The 26,751-nt window shown below is 35.7% G+C and overlaps 1 protein-coding gene across 1 annotated transcript in view; it reads left to right on the forward strand.

Moving 5' to 3' along the window:
* The first annotated feature begins 4,298 nt into the window (after positions 1 to 4,298).
* LOC306800420 (cadherin-9) overlaps positions 4,299 to 26,751 on the forward strand; it is a 98,438-nt gene continuing 75,985 nt past the window's right edge. The window contains exon 1 of the mRNA XM_079302518.1: positions 4,299 to 4,570. The gene's annotated coding sequence lies outside the window, so the exon portion shown is untranslated. The remainder of the gene's footprint in view (positions 4,571 to 26,751) is intronic.

A 26,751-nucleotide genomic window follows, 5' to 3' on the forward strand; every position in this document is an offset into this window, starting at 1 on the left:
TATAACAAATAACCCTGGAAATATGTTAGCCTAATCCAATGATCTGGATTGGTTTATACATATGTTTTAACTTCATGTTTTTTTAAAACAGCTCAGAGTTTAGCAATGCCTAATTGTTCTTATCATGTTTTGGTCTTGATATGGATTCCTTCCCACATACATACCTTCCCTCCTCTCATGTCTTTTTTTGGCTCTTGGAGTTATATACAGAAATATAACCCCCTTCAAACAAGACAGAGGTGTTCTTCCTTGCATAATTTCATCAAAGGAAGAGACTCAGTTATGGGAAAGGAATAGAAGATTTCTTATTCTCTCTCTTATATCCTATCCTCTGGATAGTATATATATATGTAGGCTGGGGCAGCCAAAATCTCATGCTTGTCAGATTTAACAGTAGCTGGGAAGAAATTGTTAAAAGCAAAAAGAATGGTGAAGAGGAGGGTAGATTCACTCAAGTGACCTTGCAACTGGGAATACCAAGGTCTAGAGAACAACAGTTTGGGAAATGCCACATATTACACCTACTGCTGTTTGTCCTCTGTCTGTTTTGAGAAGAATCTCTGTGTGGAGAAGGTTTGAGTGTTTTGAAAGACTCAAAGACGCAGACATGTTTGAGCTCCCTGCCTTGGTAGAGGGAAGATCAAAGCTGAGGAGACCTCAGCATGGTAGCAAAATGCACATGCACAGGCCCTTGATAAATGGGTGCAAACAATCCCACTGCTCACTAGGATGAACTGAGCTCGATGGTGCCTCTGTTCCCACTTGGATGTCTCTGTCCAAGTGACTCAGGATCCTTCAGTTAGTGAGTTAAAGAAATAATTTTACTCTTTGTATTTCAGCTGTGATTTTGTGGTTGTTCCAGCTGCCTGCCTGTGTTGACTCACACAGTAATGTTCCAACAATCTTTCTAAGTCATACACTTGATTATATTTTTAACAAATGGATCATTTACAGTCTTTCACAGAAAAAGAGAAGAAAGCTGGGAGAGAAGCTGGAAAAGAAGCTAATAGCATTCTTCTGAACTGATTGACTAAGTAAAAATACAGATGTTTTTAAGATTAGTTTTTCAACTACTGACAATTACTCGATCCAGTTTTTTATGCTTCATGATCTTAAAGTCTCTGATGAAATTTAACAGAGCTAAAGTAACAAAACTGTTGACGTTGTTCTTGTGAATCTCAGGAAGCCTTAATTTAGTTACATGTTTCTTGATTGTTCTATTCTGTTCAGCACTGTTCTTTTTTGACATCACGCAGTCTGTTATCTGAGAAAGATTAAATACATATATAAAATTTCTGACAATGGAAAAAACTCCTATTGAAACGGCATAATTCAGGGAAGTTCTTACAACCAAACTGCATGCCAAGTTTTCCTTACAGACTCTAGGATGTATGAGAACAGATATTTGTGAAAATTCAGGTCTGCTTTGGTTTATCAGAAGTATGGGAAGAAATGAAATGAGAGAACAGTCCCACCGACAGACCTAGACATCATATTCTGACTAGGGATAAAAATGGATCATTACTTTTCCCTTCTGAAGTTTTATTTGCACTTAGTTCTGTTTAAACAAGTTAAGTGTAAATATGTCAGGAAGAGAAAAACTGATGGGAAACAGTGCCTGAACTCAGAATGATTTAACATGGCAAGCAGCCCAACTCCATGCACTTCTGAGTGATCTTAGCCTCTGTGAAACAAGGAAATGTTTAGAATTTCAATGAAGATTAGGTATGAAATCACGGCTTCCTGCTTCCTATGGATGCTAGGAGACAAATTTTTGTGAAGGTAAAGAAAGAAAGATGAATAGGGGTGAAAAGAGAAGAGACCTGATTCCAAGAGTCTTCATAAAATATAAAAACTGAAGTACAGCCTGTCTTGCAATACAAGCATTCCTGCCTTATCCTTTTGGTGCACTTTCTGATTTTCCATATCTCTTTCCACTGCCCACTCTTTTACAGAAGGAGAAATTTGTATTCCTCCCCTATATGGAGTAGCCTTCTGCATGTTAGAGCACAGCCTTAGATTTCCACCCATCTCTCCCTATTTGCTGTCACACCTACACTTTTTTCCTTTTTGGCCTACTTTTGATGTATATTCCACTTACAGTGTATATTGCAAAACTTTTTATCCCCATCATGCAACACTGTTTGTATTAGAAATGCTCCTTTTTTTTCTGTTAATGAATGGCACATAATTTCAATATTTCCTCACTATAGTACTTACTCTGCTGTATTTAAACCACAATGAGAAATAGATATGATAGAACAGGCTGTATGCTGTCTAATATAAATAAAGTTGCTTGTTTTACTACAAATTTGTAGATGGCATCAACATCAAATGGAGCCATTTCCATTTGTCTGAGTGTCCTGTGACTGGTATTGAGTACATCTATGCCTACCTTTAAACAGGAGCCAGGTCCCCAGATGCCACTGAATAAATTCAAGAAAATATTATGAAAAGATATTTTGTTCATCTTTGCAGTCTCAGGGATTCCTTCGTACCTGGATGGTCTCCTAGTATTGATTGGAGTAGCCACAATGTTCCCGAACAGAAGCCAAGAGAATGAAGAAAAATCAGCACAATGAAAAAAAAGTAGAGCCATTAGTCATGCCCTTTTATCATCCAGACATCTTCCTATTAAGAAAATACCTTTTAGGGTATGCAAGATTTAAATCTGCACTGAGACTTTAGGAAATCAGAGATATACAGTTGTCAGTAGCTTTTCTTTTTGTTCTTCCACATAATTACTGGGACAAAAATTATACTAAATAATTTTTCCCAGTAGTTCTATTGCTGAAGTGGACCCACTGTGGAATGAAGATGCTAATTTGAACTTTGCTTTATGTGTTTTACCTGAACTGCATTAATTGATTTTGTTCTGAGTCTGGATTTAGCTTTCTGATATTCCTATATTAGACCCAATTCTGCAGTATGTAACACATATGCAAATATTGCTTTCATGGATGTGTAGCATTCAAAGACCTAGTTCTTTTAGAGCCCAATTTAACTGCCACTTAATTAAATTGAAAGGCTCTGACTGGTGTTTGTGAATTGCATCAATCCCTCAAGAATTTCAAATGAGATCTAATGGTGAATTAGTTCTCACTAGGTACAGTGTATTGTGAATATGAGTCTGTTGAGCTCATCAATGACAGTCCTAAAGCAATAACAAGAGCCTAAAAAAACCCTTTAGATTTCTCACTTGGTTATTTGATTAAAATCTTCCTTTTGTTATAGTACAGTTTCACCACCAGATTGAACCTGTATCTTTTTTCACCCCAACTACTGAAAGCACAGCCCTAGTAAAATTTCATAACTACAAACTAACCTCATCATTCACCTTTCTAAGAGAAAGTGTTGGCACTAAATTAAGTATGCCACAAGACTAGATAACTACACTTAGCAGCATTTCCTGCTATTCTATTGATGCCCACAAGGGCTATCATCAGGGTTTGTCAGGACAGAAAGTAATGCCAAGCAGCTTCTAGAAGTTCCATTGCAACTTTTTATTTTATGTCATTGACTCAAATAGTCTTAAGCACCCAGGAACCAACAAAAAGGGCACAAATTGCAAAAAACCAGAATTTGGGATACTCCAGTTTTCTTATTTTAGTAAAGGCCATTATGCTTCAATTGAAATAATAGTCAAGCAAATTTCTGTAATATTGAACACAATATTCTGCAATATTTAACATCTGATGTCGCAGTAGTGAGCAGTGATTACTTGTACCCAAACAGGCTGCACCAGAAACCAGGAAATTCAGTATTGTGGCTGGCAAAACTATTTATTTCTGTGAATGACTTGAACATTATTAGTCACAATTCCCAAAACATCCCTTGCAACTTTGTATTATGTTCACTTTCAGGTACAGTGACAAGCCCATCATTATCAATAGCTGCAAGTGACACTAGAGCTGTAAACCTATTGAGCACACAGGGAAATCTCACATAACTTGTTTTCTTTCACCTTAAAATCATTTGTCACCACAGTAGCATTAGAGGTTAATTTTGCATTCTCCAGTGTGTATTGCACAGCAATGACACTGTGTTGCTAGTATAGATATTTAGAGCAATTTGTTTTTTCTTCATATGGTATACCTTTACCTCTGTTATTGAAACAGACCAAACTGAGCTGGTAACATGAGCCTCTGTATTAAAGCTTTAGTTAATAAGAGGGTCCTTAACAAAGCCCTCCTCTCTGAACCCTCCCACTGCATTCAGTTGCAAATCGCTGCTTGGCTGGCAGAGCCGCGGTGCTGTCCCCCAGCCCCAAACCTGCTCACGCTGAGCGCTGCGGCTCCATCACAGCGGCATCTCCGCGAGGGGAGGCAGCGCCTCTCCTTGCGAGGGACGCTTTCCATTAATCAGGGGCGCTGAATGGAAACCAATCAGACTGAGAGTCCCTTTGGCTTCTTCTCGCTGCCTGCCTGACTTAAAAGTGATGCCGGGAGAGAGGGAGCCCTGGTGAGAGGCGGGCGCGTTCCGCGCCGGAGGCACGGGAGATTGCAGGAGGCGGGCGGCAGGCAGAGGAGCAGCTCGGAGCGGGCAGAGCCGGGCTCACACCGACAGCTGGGTGAGTACTTCAACTTTCTGCAGCACCACAACTGCCGGCAGAGAAAGAGATGGTGCTTTCCTTAGGGGTGTCTAAAACGTTGAGGATGCCTTACAGGTACTTTTTAGGGAAGGGGGAGTGAAGGCAGTGTCAGCAGAACACTGGGGATATTTCTCCTACGGAGTTAAAAAAAACCCCAACCGACTAAATTGCTGAAATCTAAACTTTTGATAATGCATATATGACAACTACTTGTGCACATTAAAAATTAGCAATGCCTATGCTCTTTGGCAATACTATTAGATATAATTTGTTTTTTCCTGCCAGACAGGGGTAGCATTATAGCCTAACTTTTGTGCAGGATGCTTTTCTACCTGTCCAGATAGAAGCCATTCCCCCCGCCCCTTTTTTCTTTTTTATTTCCATAAATGAGTTTTTCAATACACCCAATGAAAGCAACCCTGGTTAAGAAGGATGAAAAAATAGGAAGTCTTTGCTCCTACTAAGAATGAAGTACTAAGGCTTTTTAAAATTTTCTTTAGAGAAAGTAGTAAAATTAGTGGGATTTTTTAATATGTGTTACAGGGGGAAGTGAAGCTCAGGGTTCATAAAGACTGAGAGCTAAAGGAGATGTGCCTTTGGATATCCGTAGCAGTAAGCCAAAGTCAACAGGCTTAAAGTGCAAGGATGCTTTCAGAAGTGCTTCCAAACTACATTGTCAGCCTAATCTATGCAATCAGAGAGTCCCACAGAAGGTATTGCAGAAAGCATAAAAGGTCAAACTGACCACTTGATTCTGAAGTAAGCAGCAGAAAACAATTGAAAGACATTTTGCCTTTTCACATGCAAGAAATATGCTGTCACATCCATTCAATTTCACTGTATGAGCTTCAAAGAAAGAATGATGTATATGAACTAAAAGGAAATTGATATCCCTTGCTGTTGTAAGGCAGTGTGCATACAGCAGCCACTCACCTTGTAACAGATTTAAGTCAAAATTCAGAAAATAAAATGGTATTTTCGCAAAACACTTTCTATTTTCAGTAGAAAAATTTACAACCAATGTATGATTCTTGCTCTGATTAAAGGGATAAAAGTGATAAAACTAATATTTCACTGAAACCACTGCAGGATTATGCTTCATTGCTCAGTACCACACTAGCTACTCATGAAAAAGATATATATGGATAAAAAGACAAGTGTAACATTTACACTAGTTTTGGAGATTAGATCAAAAGGTTTGTGTAATAAATAACATTTGTCATAGTGATAGGAATTCCTAATGACAGACCTTTAAAAATCATTGTCTCAAAGTCATTCTCCATACCTGAAATGATAATTTTATTCCAAAAAATTGAGTGAACTAATTAAATACTCAGAAGGCTTGTGTTATAATTTGTATATGACTATTAAGAAATTTATTAGTGAATTTAATTAGTTATTAAAAAAGCCATATTGCTATCCACATGTCAATCTGTCAGATAAATTATATTGTCTTGTCATTTGCACTTCATTGGATAATAATGCAAATTCAAGAAAGAATTAAATATAGTTACAGCTAATGTGATTTTTTATTAACAAAAATATAAAACATTATACAGTCAAATGTCTGTGAAAGAAATAGTTTGGGCTTTTTTAAGTCAGGTAAACAAAATTAATTTTAAATGAAGAAATGTAACAGTATCAGTAATACTACTTGTACCTAAAATAGTTGCCAAGTCTTTTAAAACTTAATGGAGTGAATTCAACAATCAAATTTTTCATGTTTATTGCGTGAACTAAGCAGAGTTTTTAATTTCAGAGATTGCCTTGTAGCCACTAATGTAGAATATTATGCTTTGTGTGCAACTGGTACGTCTCACCTAAGCACAAGCAGAAGTTTGGTGATGCAGTTTGTAGAGAAAATGTGGGGAGAAACAGCTCTGCCATATGCTTTGTACAGGTCCATGGTAAAATTGCTTGAAGCTTTCAGAATTTTCACACTTGTCTACAGAAGTGACCATTCTGAAAAGGCTGTCCTCCTCTCCAGAACGCATCAGGGATTTGTGCTCTCTTCTCACCCCACTGTTGCTCTTCAAGGATGCTGATCTCAGCAGAGACGCCCTCTCATCATGGGATCAGCCAATAACAATGATTTCATTCCCTGACCTATCCACCAAACAAAATGTAATAACTGAAATCCACTAGTTTAAATGTCATCACCCATAATGCTACTGAAAGGACTGTGCAACTTAATTCTGACATTCGCTTATCTCTGGCATCAGTAGATGGTTTCTGAATCTGCACAACGTGGGTTGCAGGGAATCTACTGGCTGAAGTGTTTGAGAAGTAGAGCCAGCGAGTAACAGGACTGGCAATTTTCACTGAAGATGAGTTTGTTCTGGGGATATAAGAAAACTGGGGTACATAGGCTGGACTATAGCACAATATGTACATATAAATGTATTTACTTCTTCCATTAAGTCAGAGCTATTTAACTGCAGAAGGTAACTGAAGCAAAAACCTAGAGAAAAATGCATCTCCCACTCATATCAGAATGCCTTCTGGATTTCTAAGGCTTGCAGCAGGTGTTACATGCAAATGTTATCTGCAGAAGGACTAATATTTGAACATGAATAGAGATGTCCAAGTAAAAGCTAATTGCATTCTTTATATGAGTGAATCAATTATAGGAATAAATCCAAAATTTTGCTAAAGGTGGTAGGAGGAGAAGGAAAATAAAGCACCAGGAAGTGAACAAAAAGGATTTTTGTAAAAGTAGTCAGAATACTTTCTCTTCTTGCCTTTAAAATACATAGGAAATTCCTGAATGTTAAAAGGCAAGCTATTTTCCTGAATTTCAGTGACTGTGATAAAAAATACCCCAGTGGCATTGAGGACTACTTGATGAGCATGACTGAACAGGAGAGGAGGATCTTGACCTATGTGTCTGCAGTGCAAAATCCCAGTGAAACTGAGGCTTGGCTACTTCTGGGAAAAAAATTACTAGCTTCAGGAAAAAGGAAAAATACTGGATGTATACTGCAGCTCAGAAGAGGGCTCAAAATGTTTTAGAAAAAAAATTAATACACAGTATGGAATTTTACTATAGAAATATCAGGAAGTGAAGTATGCTATTTATAATCTCTGTTCTGCAATCTTGAGAAGATTACAAAAAAACATGGGTGGTGGTGTTGTCATTCCATACACACACAGTGCCACACAGAGACTTGACTTGGCCTCAGTTACAGAGTAGTTCTGTGTCAGAGCAAGGGGTAATATGGGGCCTCCCAGTCCTCCAATTTCTCTGTATGATTACATCAATGTTCATAAAAATGTATTTATCTTGAATACTTAAATAACACCATCAATGTCCACAAATGTTTCTCAGAAATTGTATTTCTGCAACTGCAAAACTGAGTTCCTCAAGTGATGGCCAGTGTATTCTCTGGCTAGTAAAATGTAAACTTCTATAACTAAATTCACAGTTTTTAGTAGTAAGAGTAATAGCAACAACCAGACAACATCACTGTGGAATGTTTCCTTATCTCAGAAAAAAACAGTTTTCATATTATGTTATCTCCTCGTATCCAAATATCAAGGAGGTTTAGGTAAGTACAAATTTCCTAGATGCTAGATGGTGTTCAGGTTGCATTGTCCTCAGAGGTTGTATTTGAGAGAAAGAACCACTGTCTTCATGTAAATTTTGCCTGTAATGATATTGCAGTTTTGCGCCACACATGTTGGTACTCAAGCATTCTACTTTCTAAAAAACACTGACAACATCTTGCCATTGTACTTAAGTATGTCGAGAAAGATCTAGAGCACTTGTCTAGATTCAAAACATGATCTTTGTAAATTACACCCAAGAAGAGATTCTGTAATATAGACAAAATTGTGGATAATACATTCATGTTTGGGGATGGAAACAGTAGGCCTTTCCATCATTTTAAACAAATTACATAACAGCTCTCAGAAGGAGATTATCTGAATGTACATATTTTTAATAGTTCAGCTGAAGTCAATTAATGATGTATACAAGCCTCATGGCAGTATATACAGGCATAATTTGATTTCACCATTACTTTCTAAAATATGATCTATTATATTGATAATCAGTGGAGTAAAATTTGACATTTTTTGCTTCTGCATGTTTAAAAAAAAAATTGAATAAAACATTAAGTTGTGTAAAAAGTGTTCAATAATGGAAATTTAAAAATATAATAATCCAAAAAAACTCAGCATAAGATTTCACTAAAATATTTGGATTTTATTTCCTCTGTACCTATCATTCAATATTTGCTCCTAAGGAGATGAAGAGGCGAAGCAAAAATGGTCTGAGTTGGCTAAAAGGGTGAAGTCAATCCCATTGTTTCTATATGGAATAAAAAAAGGGAACAGAACAAATGAAATTTATAATTTTACAATCAAGCAGTTATAAATTCTGTATGCTTTAAAGGTATCAGTAAACTACTCACATCTGATTTTAACAGGCAAAAATTGCCCCAGTTTATTAACAGAGCTGTGTTTTATATATATGTAATATATAAAAATGATATATACATAAACATATATACATATATATGTATATATGCATACATATATATGTATATATATATATATTTATATATATACATATGCACCTTCATGCATGTGTACATGCATCTGGAGACATAAACTCAAGCATAACTCATGCTAATTTTAGAGAAAATTAATAAAATATTTATACAAAACAATATATTACAATGGATTTTCTTAAGTTTATAGTGCTGCATTCTGGCTGAACTTTTCTGCTTACTTTTTTGTTTATTACAATACTTTCACATAGCATTATTCTTTGCTACTGTTTTTCACACTGGTGGATTTAAACATTAAACTTTGTAGTGGGAAGCTATTGTAAAAATGTTCTTTCTTCTTATTTTTAAGTCAAAGATGCTGGCTGTGGGTAATCACATGGAAATAATTTTGCTTGTGCAGTAAAAGTGAAAAAAAGTCAGGAAAACATATTCATTTCAGAAGGAAATTCTTGTAGATGTTTAAACTATTTGTCAGGAGAGCTGTTTGTGCTTGTGCTGCATTCCAGAACCTGTATTCAGAACGAGTAACATTTTGCAATAAGACTGGTCCCACTGAAGCCAGTGAAATTACTTTTGTGCATTTCCCTTACCCTGAGTAAAAATGAGAGCTGAATCTATGTTCTCATAATGATGCTATCTGATAAGAAAAATTATATTTTCCTCAGAGTAAACATAAAAATATTAAATTACAGAAAATATTTTCCCATTTCCTGGAAGATTTGCTATAATCTTCACATTTGCTTCCGAAATATGAAAGGTAATTTCATTACTAACGGGAATTCAGACTCATAGGAAAAATGGATTTCTATCTAGAAAATAATATAGTCTCTTCATTCCTTCCTGTTATCTGCAATCCATGGATTACCAGCAATTGAGCTTGATCTTGCTCTTAATAGTTTTAAATTTGTGTTATATATGAGTTCTTTCTTAGTCAAGACAGCTATCTCTTTGGATTTACATCTTTTCTAGAGTAAGATAATAAGTAAAATCCCTTGTGTTCTAAATAAAATTAATTAATATCTTCAAGTTCCTTCACGGAATAGAACAATACTGAAGGTAATTGTTCTTTGCTTAGCAGTAGTAATAGTAGTAGAAGCATCTAAGGCTGAAAACTCACACATTACTTGAAGTACTTCTTTTGTCATATTTTAATTACATCTGTCACATTTTGATAAAATTCAAGCTTCTGGTACTATCTGCTCTTCCAGTCATCCTTTTCTTGAAAAATCTACTTATGGTACCAAACCATCCCTGCAGTAAGCAAAAAGACTTTCAGATTTAAATAAAAAAAAAAAAAAAAAAAAAAAAAAAAAAAAAGTGTTGCATTTAATGTACTTACAATACTTTCTAAAGGCAATTAAATAGAAGAAACTCTCAAAAAAAAATTGGTACAGCTGCTCTCCGCTACCATTGGCCAAAAATTCCACTGGTCGAGAATCTTTACCTGAAGCTAAGGGAAAAAAAAACCATTTAGCTCAAAATGGGGAGTGAACTAGGAAGTTGTTAGACTGCACCACAGACTGAAGTTTTTGACCAAAAAAAAAAATTTTCATCCCTACTGAAAGGTTGAATCTAAGAGATGATGATTTAGGAACATGGCCAGTGTTGCACATTTAGAAACATAAATGTGAACACTGCTTGAATGAAAGATTTAGCACTTCTTACAATGATACTCACTCTAATAATTTGTGTGCCTTTTGAATTTATGCTCAGGAAATTCACAGTTACGTTTCAGAGCGAGTTTTCCTTACACATCTCTACCATATAGATCCAAATAATAAAGAAAATATGGGATACAGAAACAATTATAGATCCAAAGAATAAACTTCTCAAATACACACAGGCCCTCTGGGGTTTTTTTCTGTCTCCAGTTGCTGAGACTCTAGTTCATAGCACTCCCCAAACCAAAAGCCTACAGGCTGAATAGTTTTTCTAACTATTTTATGTTTGCAAAGCTGTTATATGATTAAATAGAAAACTGCACTTTATATACACACATAGGACCATGGTTCTCTTGATTACTCGAGAAGTATACTATGTAATATCTATCCATATATATCCATCTATACATGCTGATTTCAGAGGAATACAAAGCTGAAGATTTGTTAACAATTGCATACGAACAAATGGTTCCTGTGTAGCTTGTGTACTGATCTGTGTGTGTAGCACACTCAGAGTAGAACATATTCACAGTTTGACTGCTGATTAGAACTAAAATAAGTCTTAAGGATTAACCAGTACAAGATTCAAGTTTCTGGTCCTATGACTTAAAGTGTTTCAACTTGTATTTTAAAAGTATTTCACTATTTTAAACTGTCAGATAAATTACATAAACTCAGGATGAAGTGATATTTTTCTGCAAGTGTGGGTAGTTTTAAACAGAAGCTATGTATTATGCATCTGACTGAGAATTTTCCTAAAATTTACATGTAGGAGTCCCAAAAACTGGGGCAGAATGTATTGAGTAACCCAGGATAATTGTTAAAACCATGCTTACAGCTACTACAGGAAACCTTGCCAACTTCGTTGAAAGAATCTCTAATTCTCTGGAGAAGGAAAAAAATGAAGGAAGGGAGGGAGGGAGGGAGGGAGGAGGGAGGGATGGGAGGGAGGGAGGGAGGGAGGGAGGGAGGAGGGAGGGAGGGAGGAGAGGAAGGAGGGAGGAGGGAGGAGGGGAGGGAGGAGGGAGGAGGAAGGAAGGAAGGAAGGAGGAAGGAAGGAAGGAAGGAAGGAAGGAAGGAAGGAAGGAAGGAAGGAAGGAAGGAAGGAAGGAAGGAAGGAAGGAAGGAAGGAAGGAAGGAAGGAAGGAAGGAAGGAAGGAAGGAAGGAAGGAAGGAAGGAAGGAAGGAAGGAAGGAAGGAAGGAAGGAAGGAAGGAAGGAAGGAAGGAAGGAAGGAAGGAAGGAAGGAAGGAAGGAAGGAAGGAAGGAAGGAAGGAAGGAAGGAAGGAAGGAAGGAAGGAAGGAAGGAAGGAAGGAAGGAAGGAAGGAAGGAAGGAAGGAAGGAAGGAAGGAAGGAAGGAAGGAAGGAAGGAAGGAAGGAAGGAAGGAAGGAAGGAAGGAAGGAAGGAAGGAAGGAAGGAAGGAAGGAAGGAAGGAAGGAAGGAAGGAAGGAAGGAAGGAAGGAAGGAAGGAAGGAGGAAGGAAGGAAGGAAGGAAGGAAGGAAGGAAGGAAGGAAGGAAGGAAGGAAGGAAGGAAGGAAGGAAGGAAGGAAGGAAGGAAGGAAGGAAGGAAGGAAGGAAGGAAGGAGGAAGGAAGGAAGGAAGGAAGGAAGGAGGAAGGAAGGAAGGAAGGAAGGAGGAAGGAAGGAAGGAAGGAAGGAAGGAAGGAAGGAAGGAAGGAAAGGAAAGGAAGGAAGGAAGGAAGGAAGGAAGGAAGGAAGGAAGGAAGGAAAGGAAGGAAGGAAGGAAGGAAGGAAGGACGGAAGGAAGGAAGGAAGGAAGGAAGGAAGGAAGGAAGGAAGGAAGGAAGGAAGGAAGGAAGGAAGGAAGGAAGGAAGGAAGGAAGGAAGGAAGGAAGGAAGGAAGGAAGGAAGGAAGGAAGGAAGGAAGGAAGGAAGGAAGGAAGAGGAAGGAAGGAAGGAAGGAAGGAAGGAAAGGAAGGAAGGAAGGAAGGAAGGAAGGAAGGACGGAAGGAAGGAAGGAAGGAAGGAAGGAAGGAAGGAAGGAAGGAAGGAAGGAAGGAAGGAAGGAAGGAAGGAAGGAAGGAAGGAAGGAAGGAAGGAAGGAAGGAGGGGGGGAAGGAAGGAAGGAAGGAAGGAAGGAAGGAAGGAAGGAAAGGAAGGAAGGAAGGAAGGAAGGAAGGAAGGAAGGAAGGAAAGGAGGAAGGAAGGAAGGAAGGAAGGAAGGAAGGGAAGGAAGGAAGAAGGAAGGAAGGAAGGAAGAGGAAGGAAGGAAGGAAGGAAGGAAGGAAGGAAGGAAAGGAAGGAAGGAAGGAAGGAAGGAAGGAAGAAGGAAGGAAGGAAGGAAGGAAGAAGGAAGGAAGGAAGGAAGGAAGGAAGGAAGGAAGGAAGGAAGGAAGGAAGGAAGGAAGGAAGGAAAGGAAGGAAGGAAGGAAGGAAGGAAGGAAGAAGGAAGGAAGGAAGGGGAAGGAAGGAAGGAAGGAAGGAAGGAAGGAAGGAAGGAAGGAAAGGAAGGAAGGAAGGAAGGAAGGAAGGAAGGAGGAAGGAAGGAAGGAAGGGGAAAGGAAGGAAGGAAGGAAGGAAGGAAGGAAGGAAGGAAGGAAAGGAATAGGAAGGAAGGAAGGAAGGAAGGAAGGAAGGAAGGAGGAAGGAAGGAAGGAAGGAAGGAAGGAAGGAAGGAAGGAAGGAAGGAAGGAAGGAAGGAAGGAAGGAAGGAAGGAAGGAAGGAAGGAAGCTGGCTTCATCTACAAGAAGAGTAGATTCACAAAGCTGAAGCAGCAGAAGCATTTCTGGATTGCTTATTTTGAGATCATTTAAAATGCAATACTGTGGGTTACTACAATAAAAATAGGATCAAAATGAATGTTGTAGTTGATGTCCTTTCTTGGCAAATAACATCAGAATCAATAATTTTTACAGACTGAAGCTGAAATCTGAAAAAAAGCCCAAACTTTAGAACAACATAAGTAAGTGGACATTGTGGTAATATGGAAAAATAAATGAGCCACATTAATTTTCTACTTTCTTCACCTCTAGCTAATTAGCAGTAATTAAACTTCGTGCTACTCAGCCTGTGTTTAGTAGAAAAATTTAAAAATAATGGAATTCAATTGCCTGTGGTGAAAACTTACATGTATTTGTGTATATATGTATCTATATCTGTATCTGTGTTGACATAGTTTTACCATTATTTTGATATAATTTTAGAGAGAGAGGTTAGATATAAAGATCTAGGGATCTAGGTGTCTACTTAGATATCTCTGTATATCTACATATATACCTACATATTTCCGTGTAAATATAGATTTAATGTGTAATAATTGATATAGATCTTTAATTTTTTATTGTCTTTTTTCATGTTCACAATATCTCTATTAGGAAAGTTATTCATATACTTGCATTGTAAGCTTCCCAGAGGTATATGTTCTAGTCACTGACAGCTAAAGCAATATTCCTATGTGCTCTGAGTTGAGGAGGCCTTTACAGGTAATTTCCAGTTTTTCTATAATGTCAGATCTAGAACGATAATTATCAGAGAAAACCAGAAAAACATCTGCTCTGTCTATACTGTCATTTCAGAATCATAGAATGGTTTGGGTTAGAAAGGAACTTCAAAGTTCGACCCGCCTGCCATGGGCAGGGGCATGTTCTTCTAGATCAGTTTGCTCAAACCCCATCCAACCTGATCTTGAACTTTTCTAATGATAGAATATCCACAAATTCTCTAGGCAACCTGTTTCAGTGTCTCAATAATTTTGAGCGTCAACACCTAAAATATTTGTCCTCATGTCCAACCCAAACCTTCTTTTTCATTTAAAATCATTAGGTCATGCTGAGTTTTATCTACTGGTACCCTCAAGTCCTTATCAGCAGAGCTGCTCTGTCTCTTAATCCCAGTCTGTTGCAATGCTGAGGATTGCCCCAGTCCAGGTGCAGCACTTTAGACTTGGCCTTGTTGAACTTCATGAGATTTGCATAGGTACATACCTCTAAGTCTGTCATCCAGACATTCTGTCGCTTCACTCGGGTGTATTAACTGCACCACACAGCTTGGTGTCATCTGCAAGCTTGCTAAGTGTGCAGTCTTTCTCAATGTCTGTGTAATTTTAAAAGGAATGAAATAGTATTAGCCCCAGTAAAGACTCTTGAGGGATACCATTCTTTATGGTTTCCACTTGGACACAATCATTGACTGTAAATCTTCAAATGAGGCCAACTATCCAATTCCTTATCCGTGTAACAGTCTAACCATCAAACCTGTATGTCTCCAATTAAGCAGCATGACTATTGTGGGGGATCATATCAAAGGCCTTACAGAAGTCTAGGTATATGCTGTTGAAAGGTACCTTATCCACTGATGCAGTCAGTCCACCACTGAAGGCTGTGAGATCGGTCAGGCAGAATTTGCCCTTGGTAAAGCCATGTTTGCTATCCCTAATGACCAAAATCATACCAGGTACAGATGAAACTCTCTGGCTGGCAGTTCTCAGGGTCCTCCAACAAATCAGCCCAAATTTATTCTTTCAAGATTTCCAGAAAATAATTCCGCTTCATTCAATGAATTTGTTTTGAGGCAAAAATTCCATTAAATAGGAACTTTTGACTAAATCACATTAATACAATTACATGGCATGGCTAAATGGTAACTTTTAGTGAATCACTTTAAAACTCATGCACTTTGTACCTCATTACAAGTATTGACAAATTTGCATCTTCAGAAAATTTAAGCAATTTTTCCAATACGGAGTTTTAATCTTCCCTTTCTGTTTCTCACCTCAAGGAGAAAAGTTTCAGGAAACCTGAAATCTTTTCACTACAATCTTCAACCTTACTGTATGGCCATCTAAATAATCAGCCCCAAGGCAAACAATACCTCTGATAACTTTAATTTAAATGTCCCTTTACAATGCAAATAAAAATTGACTTCTTATTACTACTTCACTTAATTGATCCTGAAGTTTGGTTTTATCCTGATAATTGAAAAGTCAAATTATATGAGTATGCTTTTTTTAAACAAAAATTTTCATCCCAGTGACTACTATCAAGTATCTGGAGAACAGGAAGGACAAGGAAAACAGGCATATTCTTTGTTTTTGCAGGTAGTCTGTAGTGGTTAATTCTAAAGCATATCAAAGGAAGCATGAGGTTTTCAGCAGTCACAGAGCATCCCAGATTTCTTTCTCTGTCTATAAAAAAGATACTGCAAGATATTAAGATTCAAATATAAAGTAGTCATAGGACAAAGTCACCACATTCATGAAAGGACAATTGTTTTCCCAGGTGTAGTTGACAAACAGCAGCACCAAGACCACTCAGAGACTGGAAATTGATTTATCTTAATAAATAATGCTTCACTAGCCATGTTCTTTAATACATATTTGTCAATACTCACTTATTTTTCTCTCTACAATCCTTTGAAATTACATACAAAAGATATTTCCATACAATCACTGTAAAAACCCCTCAATATTTAAATGCAGAAACACACGCTTTCCTTAGATTATTTGTGTGTGTGTGTGTGTGTGTGTATGTATGCACCTATGGGCATAGATAAGTAAAATTAAGAAGTTGAAGTTGAAGCTCTTACTTGTGAGAGTCATGTACATTATCATTTAATTGAGTTCATCTGGCAGTGAGCAGGAGTACCACATTAAGTACCATATTAAGTAGAAACTAAATATGTGTGAAGCCAGGTACAAAAATTATTACCTGGCAGCAGTATCATAAGATTTCCAACATTTATCTCTTTTCATACTGTGTACCTCTCCCCAGGGTGTAGCTTTAATGCCTTCTTGCATAACCAGCAACTGCTCTCCCTGTGTTTCTGATGGTTTGAGTTGGGGGACTATGGAGTTTTTTGGTGTCAGAGGGATTTGTTGATTTGAAGAGAGGAGAATAAAGGGTTCAGAGGTATCTGAGTGATCCTCAACTTGAAGGAAGTGAGGAAAAAAGGGTGGAACCCTCCACTAAAGGATGATCTGGCAGCAAAAAATACTTTCCCCTATATGCTGGAAACCACACTGGTTTATCAGGTACAAGAAAAGATGCTTCCCCTACTCAAAGTCTCCATGACCTGTTGTCCAAAAGAATTAATGTCACCATCATGTTTGTCTTAACATTTTATTGATATTGAAACGGGTAAAGAGTGAGAAGGGTAAGAGTAATTACCAATGTCAGTACTCCATCATTAGGAGAGCTCCAGAAAAGGAAGAGGATTGGGCTAAGCATAGGATCCCACCTGGCCTAAGAACACGCACCCATATCACTGGATAACTTTCTAAGCTATTAGAGCATCCATTAAGGCAAGTTATATACTCCACTATCACATTTATTCCCAATGATACTTGGCAAAAAGTACAACTCATAACTACTAGCAGTATTACATTATAACATTTCCGTATTCCTCATAATGGAAAATACTGCCTGTTACTTAAATGAAAGTCAGTTACCATTTGTATATTGGACACTGAACCCAGTTCTAGTAGAACAACACAGCACTACCTTGATGTTTAGGGATACACTGGTTTAAGTAGGTGGTTCTTGCCCTGTGAGTCTGCAAACTTCTCAGGAGCTTGTTTCTAAAAGAACTACACAAAAATATACAGTCCAATTACAAACAGCTTGAAGTTTGTCACACAAAATTGCACTTTCCTGATGGAAAATATTTATAGTATCTGTAATCTGTAGTAATCAAAAAATAACAAATTTAAACCATATGTGTCTACTGCATTTTCAATAGATTAGAGGTTTATAAGAAAAGATATGTGGCCTAAGTAACCTTGTCTTTGTTAGACCACAGACTGCAAAAAAACGGGAGAGATTATAAAAGAATAGGCAGTGGAAAATATTTTATTCATACGTTATTGGGATTTTGATATCACTAGGAAATCCGAAGGACTAGAGGATAATCAGGAAGGCACAGAGTGCAGTTTTAAAAACAAGACATTTGAACCCTTCTAGTTTTAATATGAAGCTATTAACAAGTTCAAAACAATGTATGGATATGATCCTGCATTGTTTAAGTTCACGTTTTGCCTTTGACTCCATCTTTCATAAGAATAACCAAATAATTTTACTTTTGCATTTGAAGTCCTGTAATTTTTTTGTTACAATAGGAGAATGTAAACATAGCTTATTGTTCAGAGAAAAATAAGCACTGGTTTGAACAACACATTTTTTGATAGAGCTCAAAATATAGTACTGAATTTAAATCTTGAAGCAAGAAATACTTCATGAGAAACATGAGAAAATTATACAAATAATATGAGGACAGCTCATGCATTTTCTTTGTAACAATATGGTTCTATCTCATGGATCTGAAATAATATAATTGTTTTATTAAAGACCAGACAAATTAGTATTCCTGTGGTACCCCTCAGAATTTGCCAATTACCAGTCAGTAATTACAAAAAAGTACTTCAAAGTGTTCTATTTCAGCAATCAAGTATAAGCTTCAGGTAAACAACAGAAGTGCACATAGTTCTGATGGAAAGCTCATCATGATCTAGCTGAAATTCCCATGGATATCAGTAACATTTAGATCCAATCTTTATAAAGGGAGGAAATATTGTCACAGTTATTAAAAGGCCAAGCAGAGGACTTGAGAGCTGCAAAGGGACAGAAAAGGCAGAATGCATGGCACGGCTGAGCACCAACTTGTTCAGGATGCTCAAAATTCCTGATCCTCACCAGGCTTCATGAGCTGGGCAGTAGCATTAGGGTGGAAATGGTCAACTGATGTGCAGTCAGAACTAATGTTAAAGTATTACAAATCTTTCTTCCCAGTCTCTTCAAATCCCTACAAATCCCCCTAAATAGGGATTGGTATGTGCACAGAACCCACATTATTTGTATAATGTCCATGTGTGTAAAATGTGAGTAGATAGACAACAATAAATGAATAAGCCAATTAGAACATATTATGTGAATAAAATTATTTGGATTTTTTTAATGTATTCTCTTCTGCTCAGAAGTCATCAGCATTCAAGCAAACAAGTGGAATAAAATCTATGTTGCTTTCAAGGTAAATGTCAGACCAAACAGTATTGCAAAATGCCAACAGATAGTGATTTCTGATACAGCAGAGGATAAAGTTAGATGAAAATATAGATAATATAAAACAGCTTCTTTCTGCATAGGCTGGGAAAGAAAGGAAAAGTATATCTTGTTCAACTACCAAAATGAGATTGAAGTATAATTTTAGTATAACTTAGAAAGAGATAAAGATATCATTTTGAAAGTGTTTATAAAATTAAATTATTTTGTTAAAATAAAAAAATTGATTGAAAAAATTATTATACATGAGTACCACATAACAAGAACAATAGAAAAACACAAATTAGACATGAGGCTAAAACCTTTGGTTTAAAAATTCAGAATCAAATGTATACATTATTAATGTGTTGAAGAAGCCATGACTTCAGAAGGTGTAAGAACGCATATATAACCGAGGAAAATTTATTTAAAAAGTAGAGACAGACACAAAGTGGAGACACCATAGAAATGCAACAGAAACTCAACTGCAAGCCATCGCGATTAACAGAATGTTTTTACTGACTTAAACTGCTTGAAAGTTCTCAAAATGTCCTGCAAATACTGAAAGAGAGAAAAATATAAACAATATCACAGACGTGGGCAGAGCAAATGCAGTGCATGTATTTAAGAGAAAAAATAAAAAAAGCTAAAAAGATTAAATGGTTATTGAATCACCTGTGTAAGTGAGGAATCAAAAAATAATGGAAATAAAGAGTGCCTTACTGCTCTTAACCTTTAAATGCATACCAATATAGAGACGTATGGAAATAAATATGCAGAATACATTGGCTTTCAGAAAGAAAATGTAAAATTATAATTTTATACATCATAGAAAAATCACTAGATCTTGGGAATTCCAAGTATGAAGTCACTACCTAAATTCTTATTAAGGACATATTTTAGTGTAGGTGTAGATAAAACCTGGATTAGAATCAGACAATTCTCTTAGTTCACGTATGACAGGGGACTTATATCATTAAAACAAGACAATAAATTCAAAGTATGAATGTTTTTGACTTGATTGTGGAATATCGAAAGTAGGTCTGATGATACATAAAAGAACTTAATTGAAAATAATTGGGGTAAACATGAACATATTTTCAAATGTTAACAGGGGAAACAAAAAGTAAAAATATGGCTGGAGTAAGCGTTTTGATTTTAATTACATTCACAATGATCACATCCAAATGAGGAAAGTTTTACACATAATATATTTTTCATCATATTTTCTTTTAGAATTTCAGCACATGCTGGCTGGTGTTAACAAAAGTATTTTCTTATGTATTCAAGATGAAAAGGGAAGGCTCAAGATAAGAAACATGTTTAATGTCAAGTCCATAATTTCTTTTATAATTACTACTTTCATAGTTTCTTTTATTATGAAAGTTAATAATATATTCTTTATGGTATGAAATTAGCTGGTCTGCAAGATTACTCACTTTTATTATGACACATGTAGCAGGGGGGTCCAACATGGAACTTAAGATGACATATTTAATTTTGCATTAGATACAATGTATTCAATAACTGAAGTGATTTTATTATTCCATATGAATTAGTAAAATATTCCATGTCATAATAGAAATAACAAAGTGTAAATCTGTTCTCATATTGTGAGGCAGTAAAATAAAAGCTCATAAAATAGAAATAGTAAAACTGGAAAGGTTGGCTAAAATTTTTATATGTAACAACTAAAGAATTTTCCTTTCATGGGAAATTTGAAAAAAATACTGGCAGTGAGAGTAAATTATGGTGAACAATACTTAAAAATGATAACTTGATGAAGATGAATGACTTCTCATTTTATCAAGTTCAAATATGTTGCTGGAGCAAACTAGCTTGAGGTCAAGTCACAAGCTGTTGCATCAAGATGCATCATAGGCTGGATTGATTGTCATAAGAAGATATAAGATAAGCAAAAACTATCTAATGATTTTCAGAGTGGGGAAGTAACTGCCTGGATGGTTTTTTTCAGCTAAGCTAATTTAAGGTGGAAAGTTTATTTCATCCTGCTTTATCCAGTCATTTGCTTTTCTAGAGAAAAACTGCAGTCCTACTTGTCTGTTTTGCAGTGAAGTCACTTTTTAAGCTTATCATAACCTCTGTAACGTAGAAGCTTTACTAAAACTTATCTATATATTTTATAGTTAGGTGACGTCAGATACTACTGTGGTTAATACTAATTTGAATGAATGATGCTTATTTCCAGATAAATGTTATCTTTAAAGTTTCACAGAAAGTAGCAGAGGCTCTTGAAATACATGGAAAAAGCACTGCTATTACAAAAGAATAATCTTGAAATAAATGAAACAATAATTCAGTGTAACAGACTACTTTCAGAATTGCTGAGCATCTATAAAACTACTTTAATTCATGGACCTGATGATAATTTGCAGCTCTCATAAAATATCAGATCCACATTTCTTGAGCTGGGCAACTGGAAAATGTTTCTAACAGACATCCATGTTTCATCTAACAAATAGATGATACAAATGGAATGTTTAACTTTATACACTTCTCCGAAGAACACTTATTCTCTTTTCCTGCACCTTTGTTGTTCTCAAGTGTTTGCATCCTCTCCTCCTTTTTCCTCATCTTCTCAGTGCTTTCCTCATCTTCTCACTTGCTCTTTTCTTTCCCAGTACTTGCCTTCCTTTTTTCTCTTTTACTCAGCATTCATCTCACTAAAGACTAAAAACCAGCAAACAAACAAAATAGAAACTAAAGGACATAGTGGCTTAAATTACATAACGCATTATTCTATGGTGTTTAATTTTACTCAGGAATAAGAAGAAAAATATTAGAAGAAATCACATTCCATACAAGAGGTAACATACTTTTGTGTATGTTCTTTCAACCTCAGAATTTGTATTTGGACTTGCATCTTTGGAAATTTAACTTGGCATGTCTTTTCTCACTGACCAAATAGGTCTGTAAAATCATCATTGTCATTACTTTCAGCCCAATTCATTGCTACAAAATATTGAGATATAGTCACAGACAAACCATAACGAGAGCTTCCACTTTGTAAATCAAAAGGAAAATTAAACTTATACTTTAGTTAAAAAATATTAGAAAGGGATTAAACAACAATCATTACTCCTCTGATGCTAAGAATACCAGAAGTCCTTCCTCACAAAGGGTTATAAGATTGTGCTGGAATCCCAGTATTGGTACATGGATATGTACCAATTCTCTCATGACAAGAGAATGTTATAAAGAAATTTTGAAAGTAAATTACATGTTATTGATTACTCTGTGCATTTCCATTCTACTCTCTCAGATACATTCTTATCCATTGACCTTTCAGATATGACGGCAATTTAGTCTATGTTTTCAAAATAAATAAATATACATACATGCATACACATATATATAACCTTTATAAGTGTTGTGTTGTTCTAAAAAAATATTTAATAACTGGAAGTCTCATCAGTGGTATTTTATGTCAATCTCACTTCTTACAGAGACATGCAATCAAAGTAAGTTTAGAAAATATCTAAGACACTTTCATTTTATATATATATATGTATATTCCATTTCAAAAGACTTGAAATAAGTAAAAAGACACTACATTTTTTTCTCAAAATTGTTAAAAGTGCACGTGGATGAAATCAAGAGCCAGCAAACTTATTCCAACTGTTTTTTCACAACAGGATGTTTGCTAAAGCATGTTTATCCTTAGTGTAACCATTTCACTCAGACATGATAAGATTATTAGCATTTATTATCTAGTTCTTGGTTATACTTATTTATAGAAAATAAACAAACAAAAGACACCTCAGATCAAGCATCATCTTTAAGAAAAAAGAATGAAGGAATTTATGCAGCTTCATTGTCTCAAAAAGTGCAAAGATATAGTATAATGTTATGGCTCCCTCTTTTGGATAACAGATATCTAGTATGTAATAAGAAAACTCATCATGTCCTTAACACCAAAAAAATCTCCATAAGGCACTATTTTTCCCCAGACCTAGCTTAGAAATGATTAATGAAGTAAAATAAAACAAAAAAACAAAAAACCAAAATCAAGCTTTTAGAAGTTTCTTGCAAAATGCAAATATATTGTAGGTGTACAGTTTATAAAATAGACATGCATTTCCAAGGTAGCACTGCAGTTAATATATTTTTGAAATATGCTGAACATTAGCCTATAAAGTACCTATAAAAACTGGAACATGAAACTGATGGATTGCTCCTTATTTGAGCAGTGTTGTTAATACAAAATAGAGAAGAATAAAGAGATGATTGATGAAAGCACTTAATCTAACTTACCCTCTGAAAAATTGACCAGAAAGGAACAAATTTTACTTTTACACTATTATTACTTCATTTGTTACTGTGAGTGAAAAATGAAATGAGTGATCACTTGGGGTTCTTCTTTTAGAATTTCCATTATAAATGAAACCCAGTTAAAAATCCATAGATTTATATGCATTGATTTTAGGAAATTTTTTAACATACCACTGAAGAAGAAAAAGAAATGTAACATGTTTAGAATTAAAAAAAAAAAACAACCAAACAAACAAAAACAACAACAAAACAAAACAAAAAAAAAAACCAACCCAAAACAAAAAAGAAACAAACAAAAAACTGTATAAGAAAATGTTTTTTATTAGGTGGGAATGGTGAGGAAAAAGCAAAACTGTTGAAATGCATCAATCAACACAAAACAGTGACTCTTGACAGAGGTTAAACTTCTGTGGTTTAATATTATTTCTAACATAAGATTAGTAATAGTTGTTGGCTTTGTAGATATTGTTGTATTTTATTCTGAATTTGGATTTTGTTTTCCCAAGTATTGGAAGCATACCACCATTCTTCTACACTAATATCTAGTCATAATTCCTTAACAGTCCATAACAGGTTCAGTTGTCTTCATGTATCCCTGTATGCTGCTGTGAGACAACTGTAAATAATTTTTTTGAAAAAAAAAGCCTTTGCAAAATTCAGTAGCGTTATTCAATGACTTAGCAGCATCAGCTAGAAGGCAGAGTTTATTTCACTCAAAAACCCCTTCCTATTGCTTTCTTATTGTCTTTATTAAAAAATGATGCTAGTCAGGCACATATGAATGGATTTACAGGTTTTGTGTAGCATTTTCTATTACTAAAAATGTCCATTCTTTAATATTCATTAAGATATTGAGTGATGCAATTATATAATTTGCTGGATTTATATCAGCTAACTTAAGGTTATAATGTCACGATGCTCATTTTTATTACAGCATTGCAGTGTGTTTTCTCAGCACCTAGAACTGCAATAGGACAATTGCATTTGACATACCAGGACATTATTATTCATTCTATTTATTAGCAACAGTTACTATAAAATGTTTATTTTATAATCAACACTGCAGTAATGAGATTTATGTGGATGCACATCCTTTCTATGAAAACCTGCCTGTGGATAGTGCATATAATGACACTTGAGTTAGGAAAAAAAAGGCAGTTTAGCAAGCCTTATTGAAAATAGAAATTAGGCTGTTTCACTAAGTGATGCTGTATACTCCCAGCCATACTACTAAAATAGGACAGCAAAATTTGGCCGTAATAAAGACTGCAGAATCAAAAAGATAAAAAGAGGTAAGAAATTCACTTATACATGACATAAGTGTGTTTCACTTGAGGTATCTATTCCTATTTAAACCAAGAAAAGATTAAAAACCAGAGCCTGACACATCCCTATGTATAGATTAACTATGCACCTCTTTTTCCTGCAAGAAGTGAGGCAGACATCCACAGTCATTTGAGTTAATGCAAAGAAGTTTTAAAACCAGACTACGCACAGCCATTTCAGGCAAAGCTAGACCAAAAGTGCTAGAGCAAAAACCATAATGCAAATTCTTTGCTATATCAACTTTTTGCAATTGTATTTCTATCTTTTTTCACTCTGAAACTGTAGCCATAGACATACTTTCATGCAGTTTAATTTTGCTTTTCACTGAATTTTAACCGAAAGGACAAGGAAAATACAGGAGGCAATTCTGTAATACTGAATGAAAAGTACTCAATGTGTTTTGAATTAATCCAAATGAATCACATGAAAACCTGATTGTTCTGGAAATTCATGCTGAGATATAGATTATTAAACTCTCAAATCTGGTTCAGGTATTACTAAAGAAAATATATTGAATACAATTTTAAAGCTGACTTTTATTTTAAGAGAAATAAATTAGTTATTTCCTTCTCTGGTAGCTAGAAATAAAAGAACAAAATAGCAAAATAGATCATAAAATAATCGGTAAAAACAATAACAACTGCATTGTCATCAGATCACAATTAAATTATTAAAGACATATTCAGGTGACATATTTCTCTACCTTTAGATGCAGTTCCAGGTGGATCTGAAGTATTTTGAAATTTCCTGTCAAGGAAGCAACAAATGAATATGTTTATGAATGTATAATGTCTTCACTAATCGTACAAATTTGAGGAGGGCAAATTCAGGAAATACTATATGAGATTTCAGAATCTCATTGGGGTAAGCAATAATCAAATTTCATTATGAAATCCAACATTGAAACCAAACTCTGAGCTACTGCTCATTGCTGTTGGTGGGCTTCTCTGCAGGACTTTCAAACACCAGAGGGCCACATCCAAGCTATTAGCCCTTGAAAGAGAGTATAAATATAACCCCTTGGGGAACAAATTGCAGAACAGGGCTTCACAAAAAAATCGTACATACCTAATGTCCAGAGTTATGTATCAGTGTGATACCCTTTCTGTCATTTTATCAGAAATGGGGAAACATTTTGAAAAACAGCTATGATTAGAAATTTATTTGAGAAGTTCCACAAAGCACTTTACCATCAGTGCTGTGCTTGTAGCTACCCAGTATTCTGTGGTTCATTTGTCACAGTTTTCAGGTAAAAAGGAGAAGGAGTTATAAACCCTAAAGGGATATATGCCACATTGGTTTGTTTATTTATTTATGTATTTATTTGATCAGGGACTCAGCAGAAGATCTTATTTCAGTACAATGGGATTTCAAGTTGGCAACCACTTCTCATATACTACCAGGAATCCTAAAAATCTCAGTGCTGAAACTGCTGAAATATTCATTATCTTTTCTAACCTTTCACTTGAATTTCCTTGTTACTTGAGGGTTTCAAGGTATCAAAAGCAATACTAAGTTTTTTAAAACTGTGCCTGCAACTTGTTCCTGGTAGAACTGAAACTACATCTGCGGCTCAAATGTGTGAAACTGTTCACATAGTACTGGGGAAAAGTCAATGTAGCTATTCAATAGGAAAGTCCTGCCTCATAGAACTATTCAAGTTCTCTGAGGTGACATTAAGCATATGGATAGCTTTGATCTTTTTTGATATGATATAGTTCTGTTTCCAGAAGGCTTTTGACAGAGTGACTCACCAAATGATCTTAAGCACCAATGAGCTAGAAGTGAAGGTCCCAGATTATACCACTAATTTATTATCTAACAATAATTTTAAAGTTATTTTAATTAATATATAATAAAATAATTTTAAAAAGAATGAATCCATTTCATTGATTAAATTACAGAAACGAGCAGAGAGAAGTAAATAATGAGTTTTGACAGTGAAGTATCTGTTTCAGTGTTCCACAGGGATCTGTACTAGAGCCAGTACTGCACATACTCACAAATAAACTGAAAGCAGGTTTGAATATCAAGGTGTAAAGTGTTGCAAGTGACATTCAGCATGTGCTAGGATAATTTTCTTCATTGTGGCTAGTGTGCAGCTGTGTTTTGTATTTGTGGTGGAAGCAGAATTGATGATGCAAAAGCATTTTCAGTACTGCAGAGCAGGGCTTACACAGGGCCAAGGTCTTTTCTGCTCCTCACAGCAGCCCACCTATGAGCAGGCTTGGGGTGTACAAGAAGCTGGGAGGGGTCACAGTGGGAGCAGCTGACCTCAACTAACTCAAGGGGTGTTCCAGATCATATGGCATCATGCTCAGGACACAAGCCTGGGCGGAGAAAAAGAAAAAAAGGGACAGTCTGTGTAAAGCA

The sequence above is a fragment of the Erithacus rubecula genome (assembly GCF_903797595.1).
Source record: "Erithacus rubecula genome assembly, chromosome: 3".
NCBI lineage: Eukaryota > Metazoa > Chordata > Aves > Passeriformes > Muscicapidae > Erithacus > Erithacus rubecula.